The 19,924-nt window shown below is 46.5% G+C and overlaps 1 long non-coding RNA gene across 1 annotated transcript in view; it reads left to right on the top strand.

Moving 5' to 3' along the window:
• LOC116653220 overlaps nucleotides 1-5,869 on the top strand; it is a 37,795-nt gene extending 31,926 nt beyond the window's left edge. The window contains exon 2 of the long non-coding RNA XR_004306734.1: nucleotides 4,227-5,869. This is a non-coding gene — a long non-coding RNA (uncharacterized LOC116653220). The remainder of the gene's footprint in view (nucleotides 1-4,226) is intronic.
• Nucleotides 5,870-19,924: the final 14,055 nt, after the last annotated feature.

Below are 19,924 nucleotides of genomic sequence, written 5' to 3'. Positions count from 1 at the left end.
ATGGGGTATTAGGTGTGGGAAAGCTGCTTGGGGCAAAGCCCTTCCATGCATCTGAGAGCACTGGTTTGGCCATTGGTGGACCTCACTGACCTCTGTTGCTTCATTGGGGTTTCTGAAATGGTTACAACAATGAGTACAGGAAGGGACAGTATTTGTGAGTACTCATTTCACTCATTGTGAATGGTGCTAGTGACAGCAGTAAGGCCAAAATTCAGCATGGGCTCAGTCACATTTTAAATGCCCTCAAGGTCCCATCTTACGTGAACTAGCCATGAAGTTAAAGATCTCTCCTACCAGCAAAATGATCTTCATTGGACCCTTGGGCAATCTCTCATAGGTGTTACTTTAAATACACAAACCCCAGCGATTCCCATTGCATGCCACCTGAGGTCACTGAAATTGCAGCAGTGAAGTTTGTGCACTGCGTCCCCTCAGGGAAACCAGCCAGCTTGAGATTACCCACCCTGCAAAGTACTGTCCTTCTAACTTCACTGAAGGGGAACAAACCTAATGTTCAAGACTGTCTTTGGTCTCTTCAGATCTACCTTTGTTTTGCAGGCAAATGTGGCCACACAGGCCTTCAAATGCTTTCTAATGAGGCCATTTCCTTCAGGGGTGAAAGGAGACTGGTCACCTTCCAAGCCAAGATGTTAATGGGAGTAAGCATATGACATATGCGTGTAAATTATAAGCTAGCTATGTGCTAACATGCCAGCACCTTCCTGGCCCTGTTTGCTGGAGTCTCCCTGCTGCCCCAGGGGTGAAGAGCTCCATTCATCCTGTGGGCCACCCAGTGCTCCAGCAGAGGAGCGCTGAATTTTTAAGTGATGGATTTAGAGCTATTGGAGGGAAATGAGATCAGCAGGGCGAGAGACCTTTAAACCAGTTATCTGTGCCTGCTCAGGGTGCTGCACATCGCCAGCACTTCCAAGGCACTTTGTGTCCCTTGGAGACCCTTCCACCATTGTCCTCTTGCTGCTTCCTGGCCACCAACCCACCATCATGGCCAGCTAGGAGTGCCTGCAGCATGTATGGAGGGGAAAGACAGACAGTGTGCTACAGGAATGGCCTCTCTGATCTCTACCAGACCTGCTGCTGTGGAGAGGAGCTGGGCACAGATGCTGCATGGGGCAGGGTGGGCAGCTGCAGACCAGGCCCGCCTGCCTGGAAGCTCTCAGGAGAGCCAGGCCTGCCCCGGTGGGCCCTTATCTCCTTCTCACATCGCTCGCAATGCTGCGTGGTGCTGATAAAGGGCTGTGAGGAAGCCTGATTTATGGCACGCCAGCACCTCTACCACCATGGCTCCGTCCAGCCCTGTCAGCCTACAGGGATGGGGTTTTTGTGGGAGAGGGTGTTTGCATTGAGAATGGTGTCCATCCTCTTGACAAGGGTCACATTGCTTTTTAATTTCTTGCTGGAAGTGCATCTGGAAAGTTTGGTCAATTACTGACTGGGAGACTCCCTCACAAGGCTGCAGTATTTATGAGCTCCCCCAGGCTGGGGGGTGCTGACTGCAATTAGAGGAGCTGTGGGAGTGAAAGTTGCCTGCAGTGAACTCCAGCAGCACAGGGGAACAACCCACCGGCCACTGGCAGATGGGAGAGAGTGGCAGACCAGTGGCCTAAGGGGAAAGGCAGACAGATCGCTCCAGGGAGAGGGTGGCAAGGACAGGGAGGGACATGAGTAGCACACAGGGTGGGTGGGACATCAGTAGGACAGATGGGGATGGGAGATGGCACAGATGAATGTCACGCCGTGCTGAAGGCATGGGATACACGAGGAGGGTAACCCGTGTGTACACTGACCTCATTTGCTGTGCCTGAGGCCCCAGTGGTGTTTGACATGTAATGAGATATAACGGATGCTAGGATTGAAGATTTGTGCCTATGCCTAGCCCTGTCAGGCTCAATGGAGGGGCTTCAAAGCATGCTTCAATGTCATATGCATCCTTTAAATGTTGTGTGCTGATGAGGCAGCATTAAGGGGTCATCAGCCTGATCTATTCCCCCAAATTTTTTGCCTGCATAACTCTATTAATTAAAGGAAAGAATAAGTCATCCTGTCCCTCCCATTGATGCGGAAATGCTGGCAAGAGGCTTAAGATGATGTGCTGTTCTGCTGGAAGAAAATTCATCAGGGTTAAGCCGCCCTGGCAAGGGCAGACTTCTTTTGCCACTGGAAGCTGTGTCTCTATGGGGAGGATTGCTGCAGTTTGTTCAGCACAAAGAAGGCCTGGTTGGAAAAGCAAATGAGGTGTCCTAAGTGGCAGCAGGAGGAAATGTCTGTGGTCAGAAAGCTGAGTCGAAGTGGTGGAAGACACTGTTGGCCTTCTGCATTTGTCCCCTGTCCTCACAGCTTCTGTCCCCTCTGTGATCTTGGTTGTGAAGTGGCTGTCATCCACCTGGGCCCGGTGTGCCTTGCTAGTCTCATGTGCTGCATTAGCTGCCAGGCCAATTGTGCTGCTTGAAGACACATATCCATCCGTGAGCCGGCAGGCCTGTCCTCGCCAGCGTGTCAGTGTGAAAGTAGGTACATGTGTGCAGTAATTGAAGAGATCAAGACTGAGTGCGCCCAACAGACCGACAAAGCCAATTACCCCTCAGGAATTTCTGCTCCTCAGGCTTGGATGGTGATTACAAAACCTTTGCCATTAAAAATTAGCCAAGGGAGAGTCTTGCTGCCAGAGTCTAGCAGGAATTTCCCATGCCCATCTGATACAAAGGGAGGCCATGAAACGTGCGGATGCCAAACCATGAACATCACCTTTTCACTGACCTGGTGATCTCCTGTGCTGAAGGAGATGGGTGACGTGACACATGGGTGCGTGTATCTCCACAGACACACAGTATGTGTCCACGTATGTTGACACACAGAGCAAGCAAACCATAAAGCTGCAGTAATAGGAGGTTGTGAAACCCATAGTGATTGCGCTGACAGCTCCCATTTCTGACTGCGTGCGCTGGGCCCAGCTGTGGGGTCTCAGGGAGGAGGTGGAGGAGGGATGAGGGCCAGAGGGAGGGGGCCTGGCTGCTGACATCCCCTGTCATGGAGACTTGAAATTAAAATCACAACCTGCTCCCACCCTGTGCAGGTGGCCAGGGGGCTGCTGGGTGAGTGAGGCAAGGGAAGGAGAGTGGGAAGGCTATAACTGGACCAGAACTACAAGCCTGACTGCCCTGCTCTCTGTAACAGTCACCCTGCCTCCCTTGCCTCTTTGCTTAGGGTGGGTGTTCACTGCAGAGTTAATAAGATTAAAACACCAGTGTTGCTGGTAGCTTGTATCTCATCCACACCCACATCCCTATAAATCAGAGATGCCTTTCAACTTGGGCTGGCTGGCCAGCCAGGAAGATGGGCTAGAGCAAAACCCCAAGGCTGCTGACATAACTGCTCTGCAATGTGGGTGCAGGCCAGCCCCTGCTAGTCCTCTGGGGGCTTGCCCATCCTGCTAGTCACCCAGGGGCTTCCTATAATTCACCCCCTTTGCCCTAGTTCAGAGAGACAGCTCTCCTGCCAGTTCTCCGGGAAAGGGTTTGTAGGGCCGTGCAGTTTCCTGAACAGCACTTGGGGCTATAGGATAAGCCTCCAAAAGCACAAAGGGGAGCCAGAAAGGCATAACCCCTCTCTTGCAAAGTCAGATAGCTTGGGAGGGGTGCTGGACTGTAGACCATGAGGGTTCATTTGGTCATGAAGATGAACCCTCAGTAGCTCATCAGAAAGTCTGGCTCGTGCAGCAGAAGACCTAGGGAAAATCTGTCTCTCCTCTTGCACTGTTCTATCTGTCTTGCTTCCTGAGTATCCACTAGTACCCACTAATCTCAGTAACTGCGACAACATGTCACTCTCAACACTGTGGCACACTGCTGTGTCTGTTTCCTAAACAGGGAATAAGTGGGAGGAGGGATGCAATCAAGTCACTTAGCCTTTGGTTCTCCTGTCTGGGAGAATTAGTGAGAATGATGAAGCTTTTGGGAAGTTTCACACCTCTTCTCCATCTAAGTCTCACTAAAAGTCACTCCCCAGAACTGAATTGGCTGATACAGCTCTGGCCCTTGGTAAATATGCCTCTGAGCAACCTGGAAGCAAGAGGTGCTGTCTGGATTTAGCAGAACAATTAATTCATCATATTTATGCTAAACCATCCTCCGTGGTGTCCTAGCACTTGGAGAAGCCTTGTCCTGAGATTGCTTATTTCATGAAATCTCTTTGTTTCTGCTTTGATATAGGGAAAGCCCTCACAGCTCTGACGTAGAAGAGTGATGCCCAGCCTTGGTCTGTTCCTGCCCTTTTTCCAGTTCCAGCCTGGGTGTTGGAGGCTGCAGTCCCATGTGATGTCACACTGGAAACACTGTGTCCTCTGAGCACCACCTCACAAAGCCGCCTGCTGCTGACCCATTACTCCCATTCCTGATGAAGTGAAAGGATGCAGGGATGAAGTCACTCTTACTCAGCCTTGTGATCTCAGTTAAACAAGCATTCAGAACTCGGAGCCGTACTGGTGCTGAACTGGATTGCATAATTCAGGCTTCAGGAGCTGCTGTGTGGGTGTGTGTGTACTCTCTGCGCAGGAAGGAGCACAGAGAGTTCCTTGTAGTAGCCTTTGTTTCAAGGCTCTGGAGAACATCTTAAAAGCCTGTCCCTCTCTTATGTCAGCTGTAACTTCCTTTGCACTGGAACACACGCAGTGAGTGGGAGAGGTAATGACAGAGGAAGGAGAAAGTACTCACAATATAAACATACATTCACCTTGCACAGATAGCAGAAGAGAGCCCAGCAAATGGCCCTTCCAGGAAAGGAATCTCCTTCCAACCTGGTGTGTCTGCGAGGGGACGACCGAGAACACTGTTTTCTGCAGGGCCATCTGATGCTGTCTGCGATGCTGCACGTGTTTACTGCAGCATGGTGTGGCTCTGGGAATTGCAGCACAAAAATGTCCAATGTGTTTGGCTTATTTCTCAGAACGCTGTGACTTGGAAAACTCAGGCTGGCCTATCTTTTCTTCCAAACATCCAAGCAATTTGCTTGGTAATGTCATTCTGCAGATAGTTTTGATTTCTGACTTTTCCAATTAATTCTGGGAGAAAGCAGAGGTCCTGGAATTCCCCACAAAGCAGAATTTCTGTTTTTCCACCGGCTTGACGCAGCAAGAATTTCTGCCACAGGAATTTGGCCATAAGTACTGATACCAGCCAGGCAGTTTGAATCTCTCTAGATGGTGAAAGCAAGAGAGAAGTATCTCATAAATCATCATGTCATTGCTATTTCGTACTCAAGAGGGGAGAAGATCATCTCACCTTCCTTTCTGTTCTCTCATGTGTGTTTCCAGGTGAAGCAGATGGGTGTTCAAGATCTGCAGAGGATGTGAATGGCCAGAGCTGTTGGAGCTGTGCTCTGTGAATTGCTCCTTGCACACAGCTTCCCCTTTTGTTTCTCTTTATGAATGAGCTCAGTTTTTACAACACAGATTTTTGGTTGTAGTTACAGATAGAACTCAGCTTTTTTATTATATGTGAATAACTGGCCTTCAGAAATCATATTTTTTCAGGTCTGATTTGTGTTTCTGAATTCAAGTATGGTGTGGAGAGAGTGGGGATAAGAGGCAGAGAAATGCTCCAGTGCCAGTGCAGCAGATGTGGCAGAATGGCTGACACGAAAGGCCTTGTCCTGAGCTACCACTGAGAACAGCTGGGCACGGTCTGGTCTGTCCTCACATGGATGGGACGAAAGGAACACCCTGGAGGTGTTCAGGAGCCGTGTGGATGTGGCACTGAGGAGCATGGATTAGTGGGCATGGTGGGGGTGGGCTGGTGATTGGTTAAGATGATATTAGATGTCTTTTCCTACCATAATTAATGACTCTATGATTCTATGACTGGAGTAATGGAGATTTTACCACAGTTTTGTCTTTGTGTAGCTCTATAGTGGAAATGCTAAGTGATGGCTTGAACCAGTGACTGAGCACCTGGTGGGAGGGCAGGGCCAACCCAGGGGAGCTCAGGTGCATGCAGTGCATCTGGGTGACCAGAAGGAGTGGAGCCAGGATCCACCCCTTCCCAGACCTCATTTAAGGGTTGGCAATGCAAGCAAGGGTATTTTTCTGGAGATCCCTGCCTACCTGTGCAGTCTTCCAAGGGTAAGCAGCTTCTTTCCTTTATTTCTGTGCACACACCTGTTGTATTTATGCAAATCCTCACTTGCTGCCACCTTGCTGCTCTGCTGTCACTGCTGTACTATCCATTGCGTTAAAGCTCCCGCTCTCAAAATTTTATTGGAGAAAAAAAAAAAGAAGTCAGCTAGTTAATACCTGGACTTCCTCTTCACTGGAAAACAAAAATCTTGGGGTTTCTCCTGGCACTGCTAGCAGAGATTTGTTGAAACCAAGCACAACTCTTGAACTGTGGAAGTCTGTGGCCTAGGGGGTGGCAGGAGGTCAGACGAGATATTCTGGCTGGCCCTCGATGGCCTTAAGAGACTGCGAACCTCAGATAAAACTATGTTACCCTGAGTCAAGTTCAAAGTCTATGAATCAAGGATTCAAGCCTAAGCCTAACTCAGTGGAAAGGAACAAATTTGTGGTATTTGATGACAATGCAAGATGTTACTAGGAAGTTTCCCCATGAATGCATAGCAAAAGCCAAACAACTGACTGTGTTCGTGGCCAAAACATTTATTTTCTTTATGGAGTGAAAACAGAACCTGAAGTGCAGTAAATAGCTTCTGAATGTGCCTTCATCTCTGGGCCAGTGCAGGAGGTCTGACGCTTTTAAAAGCCTACTGGAAACTTAGGCTTTGATTGCTGCTGCCAGAATTGCTGCTGCTTCTTGTGTGGTTCCATCAGGGATATACCTCCTGAATGTGTGCTTGGGCCTGAGCCTGCACTCATGACCAACCTTATCTGGTTTTTCTCCTACCGTGATGTGGTTTCATTGATTCAGGGCATGCTGCCCGTGGCTGTACATGTGCTGACCTGCAACTACTCTGCACCTGGGAGTGGGGATGGGTGCATAGGGATAGAGCAAGGCATGGGCTTTGCAGGGCTTCAGGTCACTTCCTGGTCAGGTTTCCTACAGCACTGTGGATGCAGCCAGGTAAAATCTGATGTGCTTCAAGAATTAACAAATATGTTTTAATTATGTAAGGTTGCAGTGCCTGAAAACAAGATGGTTTAGTGCTGGAAAATAACAAATTTTAAAGCAAAAAATCTAATTCTGTTCCTGCTTGCAAGATGACAAGGCTTCTTTATGACTTCTATAGAATGGCTTCTATAATATCTTCTTTCAAACTCAGGGAAATACTAAGATGACAGCAGTAGCTATGCTGAAGAGCATGGGGAGCATCAAGATTGCTTTGCAAGTTACTTAGATCTGTTCAGTGACACAAAGAGCTCAGCTTGTTTGCAGACCCATTCGCAGCTCAAGGCTGAAGCTTTTGTTTGTGTTTTCAAATGGGAACGAGTTTTTGCGAAGGTCCTCCCCCTGAATCATTGTCAGAGCCTCTTGACTTGTTAGACACGTGAGATCTTTGGAGGGCTAAAGTTTGGCTGTCTTTATTTGGAATGGTTTAGGGGCACGTCTTTGGATGTCCTATATCTCTAATTCATCTGAGGAATGAAAAAACAACAACTTAGAACATCCAGAACTTCTGTATCCTTGGTTTGGGTCACAGAAAGGAGACCTCTCCTGGCTTGGGCCAGAGCTATCTTGTTGAAAATCTTGTATAAAGCTCTTACTAAAAGCTTTTTAATCGGTTTAAAACAATGAACTGTCCCCACCACGTCCTTTCCTTCATTTCTATCTTTCAAACAGGTTGTTTGTGGAAGTGGTGTCAGGATTGAATGTGCTGTTACTATGGAATATGGGAGAGCCCATATCTATGCAAGGAGAAGAGCTAGGAGAGGTTTGAGCAGATAGTGGACAAGAAGAGGACAGCTGGTGTAAGGAGAAACTTGCATCCAGAAGGGATGAAAGAATGTTATGAAGTGCTATCAGATGAGATTTCCCCCCCCACCTTCCTTAGTGTGTGTCTCTGATTCCTGGGAACATCAGGGATCACAGAAATATGGCTCAGCAAGCCTGCAAAAGAGGCTGTGAACAAGAAAATCCCACATTTAAGAAATGATCTCCAAAAAGAGACTGCAGGCACACTCAGCTATGCAATAGGACACATGTTGCAGTTCCACCAAGTTAAAATGAGGTAAGATATAAGAAAGGCACACTTCCTCCCCTCCACACACACTCTTTAGGAAGCTCTTCAGGCTCTTTCTTCTGCTGCTCTGAACACGTACTTTGTTTTACTCCATGCACTGCGAACTCCTGCGTGCTTTTGCCATCCAGATAGGAAGTTATAATTGCAAGCAGTTAGATCTGATCCGAATTGTCTGTACATTTAGGTGTAATTAACATGCCAACCTCACAAAGCTGGCAAACAGACAATATGCTCCTCATCGGTGCCAACATCTGGCACACCAGCTTGTCAGGAATCAGGGATGTTCCTTTCTCCAGAGGCAGAAAGGCTTTATTGGCATCAGGGCTGTGTGTGGTTCAGGAGGCAGAAACAAGTCACCAAGACCAGTCATTATTTTCAAGGACATCATTTGGTGGGGTCCTCTTGATATTCTTCCCACCCAGTCTCTGCTGCTCTTCTCTCATCACAGGGCAAAGCAGAAAGGGCAAAAATGTTTCTCTTGTGTCTGAGCTTGCAGAACATGTAAAACTTGGACGAGTGCCTAGATGGGATGGGTTTGGGATGATCCCATTCTGCATTACGATTCCAGGCTGGGCAGTGTATGTGCTCACACTTCGCTCTTCTCAGGGTATGTGGATTCACTGCTTGGAGGTCTGGAGCAATGCAGTACCAGTTCTTACGCTCCTTGGATTATATTTATTTATTTTGGTCCACATCACCGTGGTACCTGAGCAATATATCCTGTAAAACACAAGTGGTGATAACAAAGGGACTTCTGGTCATTAAAGCTGGGCTGCTGATGACCATGTGTGAGTTAACACCCTTCTGCGGTCACCAGGGGGAAGTAGATCCTTTGCAGGGCTTTGCGTAATGTCCCTTGTATTGAACAGCCTCTGAAAGGTTCCTTCAGAGAGCAGTGGTGACTGAGGGAGATGCTCAGGCCCCGTGTCTCCAAGGCTTCTCCAAGGTATACATAGTAACTTCCTATTATCATGAAAGACACCACCGGGACCACAGGCAACTAGCCGGCTTCTCAGGAGGCTGAATATTGCTCTCTAGTACCCTCTAGGGTTCAGAAGACACAGGACCTGGGAACTCTTGGCCGTGGGATGGAAGGAATCCACAGCAGCTGAGCCCGCTGCTTGCTGGGCAGGAGGGTGAAGGTGGCACACCGGTCACCTCTCAGCCGTTCTCCTCCCAAAGGGCTCCTAAACACCATCTCTCACACAGGGGTGTGACTTGCCCTTGTCCTGCAGGCCGGCCCGAGGTCTTCGCATCACCTCTGTCCCACCTATGGGCCGAGCCATGCAGCAGATGGGAGGGAGCCACTTTCCAGCCCACAGCCAAATCACTGAATCACAGCATTTAGAGGCAGAGGCGTGGTAAGGATACTTGGGCTAAATCCCGGCTCTAAAACAATGAGCCTGAGGGGTCTTTATTGTCTGTCATAGCGCAGACAATAATATTTTTGTTACCAGAGCAATTGCCAGTGGGATGTGGGGACAGCAGTCCTCTATGTACCGCAAAGCACAAGAAAATATTGCTCAAAACTCTGTGTCATGTTTTGGATTGCTGTTGTGATTTACTGCTTCTCCCTGCCTCTGGGGACGCAGTGCTGAGGCAATCCAGGAGTAGGGATGGGGCATTTTTGGAGCACAGTCAGGGCTGGACTGTCAGCATTATTTGTAAACACGGCTTAGTTCTCTTCACCAGGAATAAAAGCCACTTATCCTGCAAACAAAGCTTGTTCAACTGTAGGCCCCTTACACTGCCACTTCCCACTTCTCCTCTACTTCCTAAGGAGAAGATAAGCTTAATCCTTTTCATATTTTAATTATAGGGTAGCTAGCTTTTCAGCCTTGCTTTCCCTTTTCTTGTGTTTGGACTTGTAGCCATGAGCCCAACTCTAAGCTTTGCTACATTCATTTCTTAGTATAAGAAGCAAGCGGGAGGTGTTCCTAGGAAAATTCAGGGCTCAGGGCAATACAAAAGATCTCTCTGAGCTGACTCTTTTCCTTTACAGAGTCTCCAGAGGGAACGTCTGCCTCTGGTCTGTGGGGAGGGTCTGCTCAGGAAGGGATTTGAGGGGAAGGAGTGAGGGACTGCCTGGGAGGAAGAGCCAAGAGGTCAGGATGGAGGGCATGGCATGGGGACCCGGTCAGCATGCCACCAACAGAACCTAATTGTGTGCAGCCGCTGGGGCTGTTAGACTCATGGGCTGCTCTCTGTGAAATATAGAGTTGCTGGGGTGTTTCAGGGGAGCTAAGAAAGAGAAATGGGGGCTGCAAAGAACCTCCTGCCCCTGGGAAAGTAGCAAGAGAGAGAGGGGGCTGTGGCTTACCCCAGGTACTACGTTCCCTTATGGTTCAGTGCAGCTGAGGTGCTGCTTGAAGAACAGGAGGAAGTAGCGGTGGGGCAAAGCGACCTCAAAACACACGCAGGGTGTAGCACATCACAGAGCCTGCCCTGGCATCAGCAGGAGCAGACTGTTCCCTTTGCCGCCTTGTCCTCTCTGTGAAGGACTTGCCGAGGTGCAAAAGCCCCTGTTGTGGTGCAAGAAACACTGAAGTGGAGGCAGGGCTGGTCCTGAGCCCCCAAACTAGAGAAATTAACTGCTTAAAAGGAGGGAAGCAACACTGAGAAAGAAGGAGCTGGAAACCATGGAAACAGATCTCCCCCCTCCCCTCCTTCCCTTCACTCCCATCTGTATTTCCCAGAATAAATTCTGTACTCTGGTTTCTTTTGATGAGGCCAACACTTGGGCCAGTGCAGCGGTGAGTGAAGTGGTCATTGAGAGGCTGAGAGAAGCCGAAGGTCTTCCTTGCTTTTCCTCCCGAAGTCGTAGAATCTGGATGCAAATTAACTCTCCTTTTGGATCACCCTCAAAAGTCAGAGGCAGGGATTAGTAGGGGGACTTCTGGGCAAGAAGCCCAATTTCAAAACCCCCTGCTTCTCTCGTCTAGTGCCAGGGGTTCATTTTCTTAGCTACAGATCTATTTGCTTTTCGAGCAAAATCCTGACGTCGTAGCTTGGCTTTAGGATTTCCCTCAAGATTTTGTTCTGATGTGTGTGCAGACCCCACTGCCCATACTGTGGATCCAGTAAGATTTCAGCAGCCGCTCCACCCACTGCTGTTTGTGCATTCAACATAAGGGTGAATGGAGAGAGAATACTGAGGGTAAAGCGAGATGTGGGGTGCAATGGATGAGGAAAGAGGAAGAAAAGCTGAAACCAAGGGTGAGGGAGAGCGGGAAATGGAGAAGAGTCTGAGCGTGGATATGTAGAAACAAACTATGCGGCTGGAGATTAGTGGGGCCCTCTTTGATTCAGCTGTCAGAAGTGGTGTGTTCATCCACAGCTACTGGAAGGGATCAGTTGCACTTATGTAATGTTTGAAGAAGAAGGCAGCAGTGATGGGCGTCTTGCTTGAAACTGTGCAAGGGGAACATTGGACTCTTGGGAAGGGCCATCTGGGAGAGTATGGTGACTATGCGCTATCGCAGCCATCATTTCTTCATGTGTGTTTACAATGATCATCTTATCACTCCATTTCCTGGAGTGAACCTAAATACCATCTTCAAGGGTCTGTCCTTAGTTCTGCTTGGCTGATAGTAGCCAAACACTAAGCACAAAAATTGATGTCCCACCACAGTTTCTCGTTGATACTAAAAAAAAATTAATATAAAAATCAGCTCCAGAGGTCTGTTCAGAAGAACTTCTTTGTGCAGATGCACTGAATTGTTGTGTTGATGAATACGATTTAGCTGGGAAGTATTGGTAATGGTTGGACTAGATGATCTTTAGGTCTTTTCCAACCTTGATAATTCTGTGATTCTGTGAATTAGATGTGCAAGGAAAAAGAATGAGACATTGCCATCAGATAAAAACCATTGTACTTATTCTTCTCTATTCTCAAGTGTGAGATGTAGGGAAAGGAGTACTTGTCTTAGGGGGGGGGAGGGTGAAAGGATAAAATCAGAGAAATGAAAGACACATTAAATGGTCTGGAAATTGAACTTTATCCATTACCAAAGACAAACGAAATGTTATTCCAGGAGATTATTGGATGAATACATATGGATATACGTATGTATATCCACACACACACAGAGGCATAAAAGGTGAATGAGAAATTGCTTAGCTTTAGGATGTACCAGATCCTCCAGTGAGGACAGACATACACCTAGAGGGAATAATTTCCAGTTGAATGAGGTTCCAAAGCTGTTTTCATTGTGGCAAGGTGGGAGATGACTCTCTCGCTTACCTCAAAGACTCTGGCACCCAGGAGAGGTAATGAGAACAAGGAGCGCTCCTGCAATTGAAGACGAACCATACTTCTTAATGCAGCGCTGAACACACTCTGTTCTTGGCAGCAATCACGCTTCAGCTGTGTTGAGATCAGGCTCAGCTGCACCCCTTTGCAGTAATTGCTAGCGCAGATATGCAGCATACACAGCGCTGGGACTTCATGAGGAACACGGCCCCTTAGATGGATGCTCAGATTGCAAAACGCCACACTGAGCCCTCCTGTTGGTTCCAGGAAGTTTAACGTACAAAGACAGCGCTTTCAAACACTTTCATCATGATAGACACGGCAGGGGGCTGAGGAAGAAGCCTGTGGTCACATTAACCTGCGCAGGCTGGGGATCTGTGGAAAATGTTATTCCTGGTATATGGAGAGGAAGCCTTTCTCTTTGCAGTGGTATTTCTGGCATTGTTACAACCCCAGAAGCAGCTGAGAGCTCCTGGCTGGAATGTTGTGGGCACCTTGATACTGGAGGGAGCAATAAAAAGCAGTTTAAAAGCTCTGTTTTATGTAAGAGCAAGCACATGCTACAGGTGCCCTGCTAAGGCAAAATACAACTGGGTTTATGGCCTTCTTTGTTTGTTGACATTGCGTGATCAGCACCAGAAAGAAAAATGGGAAGAGGGAATGGTTTGCTTGTTTCTTTGCTAGAAACAACAAAGATCTTGTGTTTGGATCCTCCTTGATTTTGATGTGTTTCAGCACTGGCAGATGTCTTCTATCTACATTTACAAAGCAGTGATTGTTAACAAAGATTGATTTTTCTCCTATACTTATTAGGCATCGATATTAAGCAAAAGAAATGAATCTCTCAACTTAGAAGAGCTTTGTGCTATTCTCTTTTTCTTATGACATAAGAACCGTCTATATTCTCCCACTACCCTCTTGTTATTCAGGGTACAGGAGGCTGAGTGTGAGGATGAAGGAAAATCACCTTTTAAAAACGCTATGAAAACATGATTAACTACCTCTAAACGTCTATAAATTGAAACAGTTTTTCTTTGGAAGTCAACTTTAAAATATTCTTGAAAGATGATGCCACAGTACAGGAGAAGAATCACATTTAGAGGCAATCAGAGACTGAACTTTTGTCTTTTCTCTGGTTTCAATTCCCATTATCTTTTCTTTTTCTTTCCTTTTTTTCTTCATCTCCTTTCTGTTCTGTGTTTTAATTCTTCCTGAAGGTCAGACATTTGAGACATCCAGTTCTGATTGATTGCCGTGGAAGTAATGATGAGGCAAAAGTGAGAGCGGTGACATCATGGGAGAAACAGATGGTGAGCTGATGAACTTCTAAGAAACAAAGGCTCTTCTGCCAATAAGCGTTCCTAGAGAACAAGAAAAGGAAAACTGGGAACAGTCTTAGTTCATAAACGCAAAGAGAGCGCACTTGTAAGTCATTCCTTACGCATAGGTTGTCTGAAATCAAAAACAACTCAGCAGTCATGGACAGTGATTTGGATTTCACTAGGACCTTCACCCAGTCAAAATGGAAGCGATAGTGGACTGTGGAAGAACAGAGATTAGAATATTATACAGAGTGCAAAATCTTTTGAACAGTTCCACTGGATTAGGAAGATAATTTAGAGTGAGCTCCCCAAACCCCCTCCCTCTTTACACAGACACCTTTAGAACATTTGCTTTTGGGGAAGCAGAGTTCTCACAGTGAGCCAGGCCCTTCAGTTATGGGGTGATGTCTTTAATGATCTTGTGGAGATCCTGATACTGTGTAAATGCAGATAGATTTGAAGATGGGTATGAATAGAATGTGATCCAGTCCTGATGTCAATGAAAGATTAAAAAAAAAACCAAATTATAAAAACAAACAAACAAAAACCCAGAATCTGCAGAAGTGCTTGTCTGAAGTCTGCAGTCTTCTAATAAGAAGAACATGAAGAAATGGTTGGTTTGGAGAGGAGGGTGGCTTTTCGTTTTCATTCTCCCACCAGTCATGCTACTACCATTACAATTACTCTAGCATCTACATAAGAGAGTATGTCATTACTTGATTACAAGTCTGCTCTCTAGGGTTGCTGGACTCTCTCCATCTACATCATCTGCAGAAGTAGTAATTGCCACACCTGCTGTTTACATCTGAAGGAGGTCTGTATGTGGTCTCCGGCCACAAGGTGGAGAAGACAGCGTCTCACTGGTGACAAGTGGCAAACTGTGCTGATGAAGACAACTGAATTGATACACCTTCAAGGTATAAATTTAGAGATGAAGCATTTTGCTTTGCATGACTTTGGGCAAACACGAGCTAAAATATGGAAGACGGCATCATACTGGCAATGCTCGGTGACACCAGACAAGCAGCACTTCCCATAGATGGAGATTTCTGTGGAGAAATTCCTCTCCTTGCTGAGACAAGGCAATCTGACTCCACTGATGGCAGCAGAAGTACTTGAACCAAAGCCATTGAGGCTGGAGCTCAGGCCAAGCCATCTTCAGCCTTGTGAGTGGATACCACTCCCAGACAAGATGCTTACAGTTGTGCCTTCCTCACAGAAAATCATCTCCCTTATTTTCTATTACAATTTGATCCCCTCTCGGGAAAAACACAAGCATAGATACTACCTCATGCACTACAAAAGACCCAAAGTCTGGTGAACACTGAAGTGCCTTCATACTAGTTGCTCTATGGACCACACACTTTCATCTCACCTAACTTTTGATGTTTATGTTCGAGCTAATGCTCCAGGCAATCTTTGTAAAGCAATGAAGAGATATGCACTCGCAGGACTTGGTTCATCTGAGCTCTTTTCAACATCTACCCGAAAATGAAATTACCCGTGCCCCAGATTGCCTATTTCTCTCCGCTGACTGTTAGAGTAAGTCTAGACGTCTAGCTCTGATGTAAATGCCAACATCTGGACAGGTTTATCGCACCAGCAAAACGTCCTCTGGTAAAATCCAGAGCAATTACAGATAAATCAGGGATGAGAGCAAAGAAGAGTGAGGCTCAAGGGAAAGCCCAGGAGAAAGTGATAAAGGGATCAAATTCCCATACCACCTCAGGGGTGGTAGGGAACAGAATCAGTGCAGGGGCCCAGCTCACCCCTTTATCTATGGATTAGATGGGAAGATTTTATAGTTTTCAAGGGGAGGAGACAGGAGGATCTGAATGTTTTGATATGGCCTGCAAAAATCAGTAAGTACTGGTCCTGTATGTAAGTGTAGTTATCACATTAGCCTAAACTGTATGACAGTGTTCTGCCTCTAAAGCATGGGAGACTATATGCCAAGGGTCTGTAAGCTGTAAAAAAAAAAAGGGGGGTGGGGGGGAAGAGGGAAAGGGAAAGAGTGAAAGGGAGGGAAAAAGAAGGGAAGGAAAGGAGAAGAAAGAAGGAAAGAGAAAAGAGGAAAATGCTGTGGTATTCTAGAAGAAAGAAGAGCTGCTATTGGGTTAGGTCATCTAGTGTCAATTGTCATTGCTTATCCATGACATGAGCAAAAGAGCAGTGCTAGGTGGTGTGTCACCAAAGGGCACTGCTCCTTTTATCAGGCCCTGTAATAAAGGAGCCAATAGATAGCTGCTTTCTCACCTACTTGCGAGTACTTGACCATTTTCTCATTTCTTTTTTACCTCTCTATGAGACCAGCTAACAACAAACTCTGTCTCTGTAAATTTGAGCCCTTAAGACACTATGACAGTTGCTGGACCAGACCAAGATAGCACAGCAGAACATTACTTTGCATTCACTCATATAAGCAGATCCATCTGTTAAAATTTCCCTCTCAAACATTCCAGTATTGTTTTGCTTGCTTGTAAAGATGATTGCTATCTCGTACAAGGAACACTATCTGTGTGACTGTGGTATGTATTTATAATGGGGTTTTCTGCTATAAGGAGATCAGTTAACATTTATTTAGAGTAAGGAGTAAAGTATTACTGTAACTCTTGGAAAGTAAACCAGCAAGAAATGTCATCCACAGGGGTGTATTCATACATGACTTGTTATAAAATACAGCCTAAAATACGAGAGGAAGAATGTTGCTATAATTAAAAACAAAGGACTGGAAGCAAGAATATCTGGTTTCTGCTTTCGGCTGTGTCACAGACGCTCTGTGTGGCTATGGAAGGATCATTTCTCTCTCCCTTGGGTTTCCTCATCTGGAAAATGATCTAATGATACCTTCCAAAAAGGTGCTTGAGAAGCATGACTCACTAATATTTGTAAATATCCTGGGATCAAAGGGCCCGTAGATACACAATGTAACATATGATTATGCTGCTGTTCTTTGCCAATTTCCCTTCTCTGTGTGGATGAGCTCTTTGTATTTATTGCTCGCCTTGGAGAAAGGCCCCATGGGACTCCATGTTTTTATTGACTCCAGATGAAGTTTTCTCATGTTTACAAATAAAGCGATAACTTCCTGACCTCCGATGCCCACCGTGGGAGCACAGCCTTGTATCTGGCTCCAAGACCGGTTCCTCCTGGTGCATGGCAATAATCAAAACACCATATTCTGGGGGAGCAGGGTCCGTTTTCTGCCCCACAGTCAAATGGCTCCTGTGGGGCAGCACGAACAGAACAGCTCTGGGTGGGAGTTTGGAGAGTCAGCAGCACCAGGCAGGCGCAGGAGCTCTGCTCTGCTTTAAGGAGTGGTTGTAGCAGCAGACCTTCTGTTTGCAGAAGGTGACACGATGTCATTCTAATAGTGACCAGCCCTCTTTTCCCCTACCCTGAGATGCAAACACTTTACAGTCCTTCTAATGAGGAAAATCACTTCTGCATCTGCTTTGCTGTGGGAATGTTTCAGAGCTGGAAGAGCCAGAGAGCAGCTCCTGCAAAATGTTTTTTCTAGCTGAAGGGAATGCATCACCAAACCAAAACGGGCTTGCAAATGCTTGGAAGTAAATCCAGGCCTGTAAACATTCAGCTATTAGTGTATGTGAGGAAGTCTGAATGCTTAAGAGCCCACTGGCAGATAACAGCAGCTCCAGAAAGAGATTCTGCACATTCGCGATCAAAGTGTGTCATCAGCCCTTAAAACGCAGAATTTACTTCCAAATTTGCTTACAGCTACTTTGTTCTCCAGGGAAAGCCGAAAGGGCTCACAGTCTGGTAAGATGAACAGGTAGCTTTTGCTTACAGAGTACTTACATCTTTTGGAGATGGGTAAAAACTCCGTTTTGCTTAAAATAAAGAGCTTGAGCGACTCCAATGAAGCAGCATTTCTCCAGGAGCCCCACACAGCCCACTGGAGAAGAAAGAAGCGCAGCGGCCCGAAGCCAACATTTGCTAAACTAGAGGCAGAAATGTTACTCGGGGGAAAACTGCTTTACTTTGGGGTAATTTTTAAAGAAATTTTTATACAAAAATGTTATCTTCATGGGAACAAGAGGTTGCAGGAGAGGCCAGGGCCGACCACTTTGAGCAGGAAATTATTAACGATCTTATCTTCTGGAATTTGAGTAGATTTGGTTGGTGATCTTTATAGAACAATATTTATCTTTCCCTGATGGACTTTCTCTTTGTCTCCAGCAGCTATCAGAATTATAACCTGGCGTTCTGCATGAGTGCCTGTAACTGTGAGCCGAGGGACCGGGCAGCAAAGACAATGGAATTATGGTTACAGTTGGCAGTTCGTGAGGACTTTTTGTTTAAAGGTTGGATGGTAATCACAGGAGATTGGGTTTTGTGATTACTAATGGTCCTTTGCTCCCCTTTCCCATGTGAGTCTTTGCCCGTGCAGAGCCGAAAGAAAGACATTTTCCTTTTTTATAAGCTACTAATGTGAGCTGAGATTTCAGCATGTTTTTCTTCCTTTGCGCTGTCTCTGTGTTTTATGAGAAGAAAACCACAACTGCCCTTTGGTGATCATCTGATGTTTAAAACTCTCATTCAAATTCACGTCTTCCTCAGCCTCTCAACTGCCCTGCACAAAGTCTCTCATTTTCTTCCCGCACCACCTTATCTGTCCTTCCTCACTGTGCTATCTTGTCCCATAAATACCCCAGAATCCATATGTTTGTACGACTCCAACTATTTTTCTTATGCTATCTTGAGCTATTCCTGCTGCATATGCAATAGTAAACAATGATAGCACAAACTGATGGTGTTTTTTACTCTTTGTATATAAATATGTCTAATCCCAGTTGTTGGGAGAAGCTGCTCTTCACTTCCTTGCTTGAAAACTGGCTGTGTATGGACTGACAGTGCGTGAATTGTCCTACTCCAGAGGAAATAAATGCTGGATTCCTTACCAGATAGGCCAGAGATACACTAAAAATGTAACTTATCACTGGTGGGGCCGTGCTGTCCCTGTTACAGCAAGGTCTGGGCTCTCTTATTGCTTTATTCAAGGAGTGATGGTGGTGGTGCACAGCCCACAGGCCAGACCTACATGCTGTCTGTTGTGCTGATTGACATGTCAGAGACCTTTTGTGTGGAAGCCAGGGCCATACATGATCTGTTAAACCAACTTCTTCTGAAAGAGTAGGCTGGGGTTGGGGGAGCTACAGCAGAAGTCCGTAGGGTTATTCTGGCAGATACTGCCAGAGAGATGGGGGTATCCCATGTCTCCGCTCTGTGCAATAGTTGTATAGCACTGCTTTTCTTCTCTGGGGTTTAGCAGCTTTACCCCAGAGTCCTTTACACACAAAGAAAGCGCTCAGAGTAACCTCGGCGTGCATAGAGTCGGGCCTTCTAATGGCCTGATGGGATCTGGGGAGCACAAGAAATATGAGGTGCAAGGCCAGTTGCATTTCACTCTGGAATTTTTCCATCTTCTTGCAGCTAGGATACATTCCCTGGAAAGCCCAACTAACATGCCCCTCCATTAGCCACATGTTAATTATTACCAGCTATCTCTGAAACGGAAACCTTCATTCATTTTTCTCCTTAATCCCTATCTTGGGCAGCAAATGCCTGTCTTCAGAGAGTGGCTGGCAGGAGGTGACAGGGGGACAGGCCACTGAGTTAGTACTCCAGTGTCTGACTTCTTAGTAATAACAACAACAACAATACTAATAAGTTAATTATTAACCATTTATTTCTGCTGGGGTTACGGCCACTCTGTCAGAGTGCACAGGTAATGGGATCGTGCTTCCACTTCCAGCCATGAGTCATGCAGAGCATGAGGTAACATCCAAGTGAGTTAATGGCATTCCTGCTCACAGGTAGCCCAATGGCCCTCGCATCTCTTTGATGCTGTGGAGTCTTTCCTACAGTGGTGCTTGCAAGCAGAGGCTTCCTTGACACGGATGGCAGTGTTTACACAGGCTTTATTTTCTTGCTAGCATCAGCCAAATAAAGAGGCATTCCTCACAGCTCTCTCCATCCAGGCTGAAATTCGTGCTCTGATGAAGCACACCGGGGAGGGATATTTTAATCCCGCATACCTCCAGGCGGGGGACCAGATGCCATCGCGATCTTTCTACCTCACCTCCAGAATTTAAAGTAGGCAGAAAACTGAGCCAGACGTGGG

The sequence above is a fragment of the Coturnix japonica genome, chromosome 3 (genome assembly GCF_001577835.2).
Source record: "Coturnix japonica isolate 7356 chromosome 3, Coturnix japonica 2.1, whole genome shotgun sequence".
NCBI lineage: Eukaryota > Metazoa > Chordata > Aves > Galliformes > Phasianidae > Coturnix > Coturnix japonica.
This window is presented reverse-complemented; position numbering and strand designations above follow the sequence as displayed.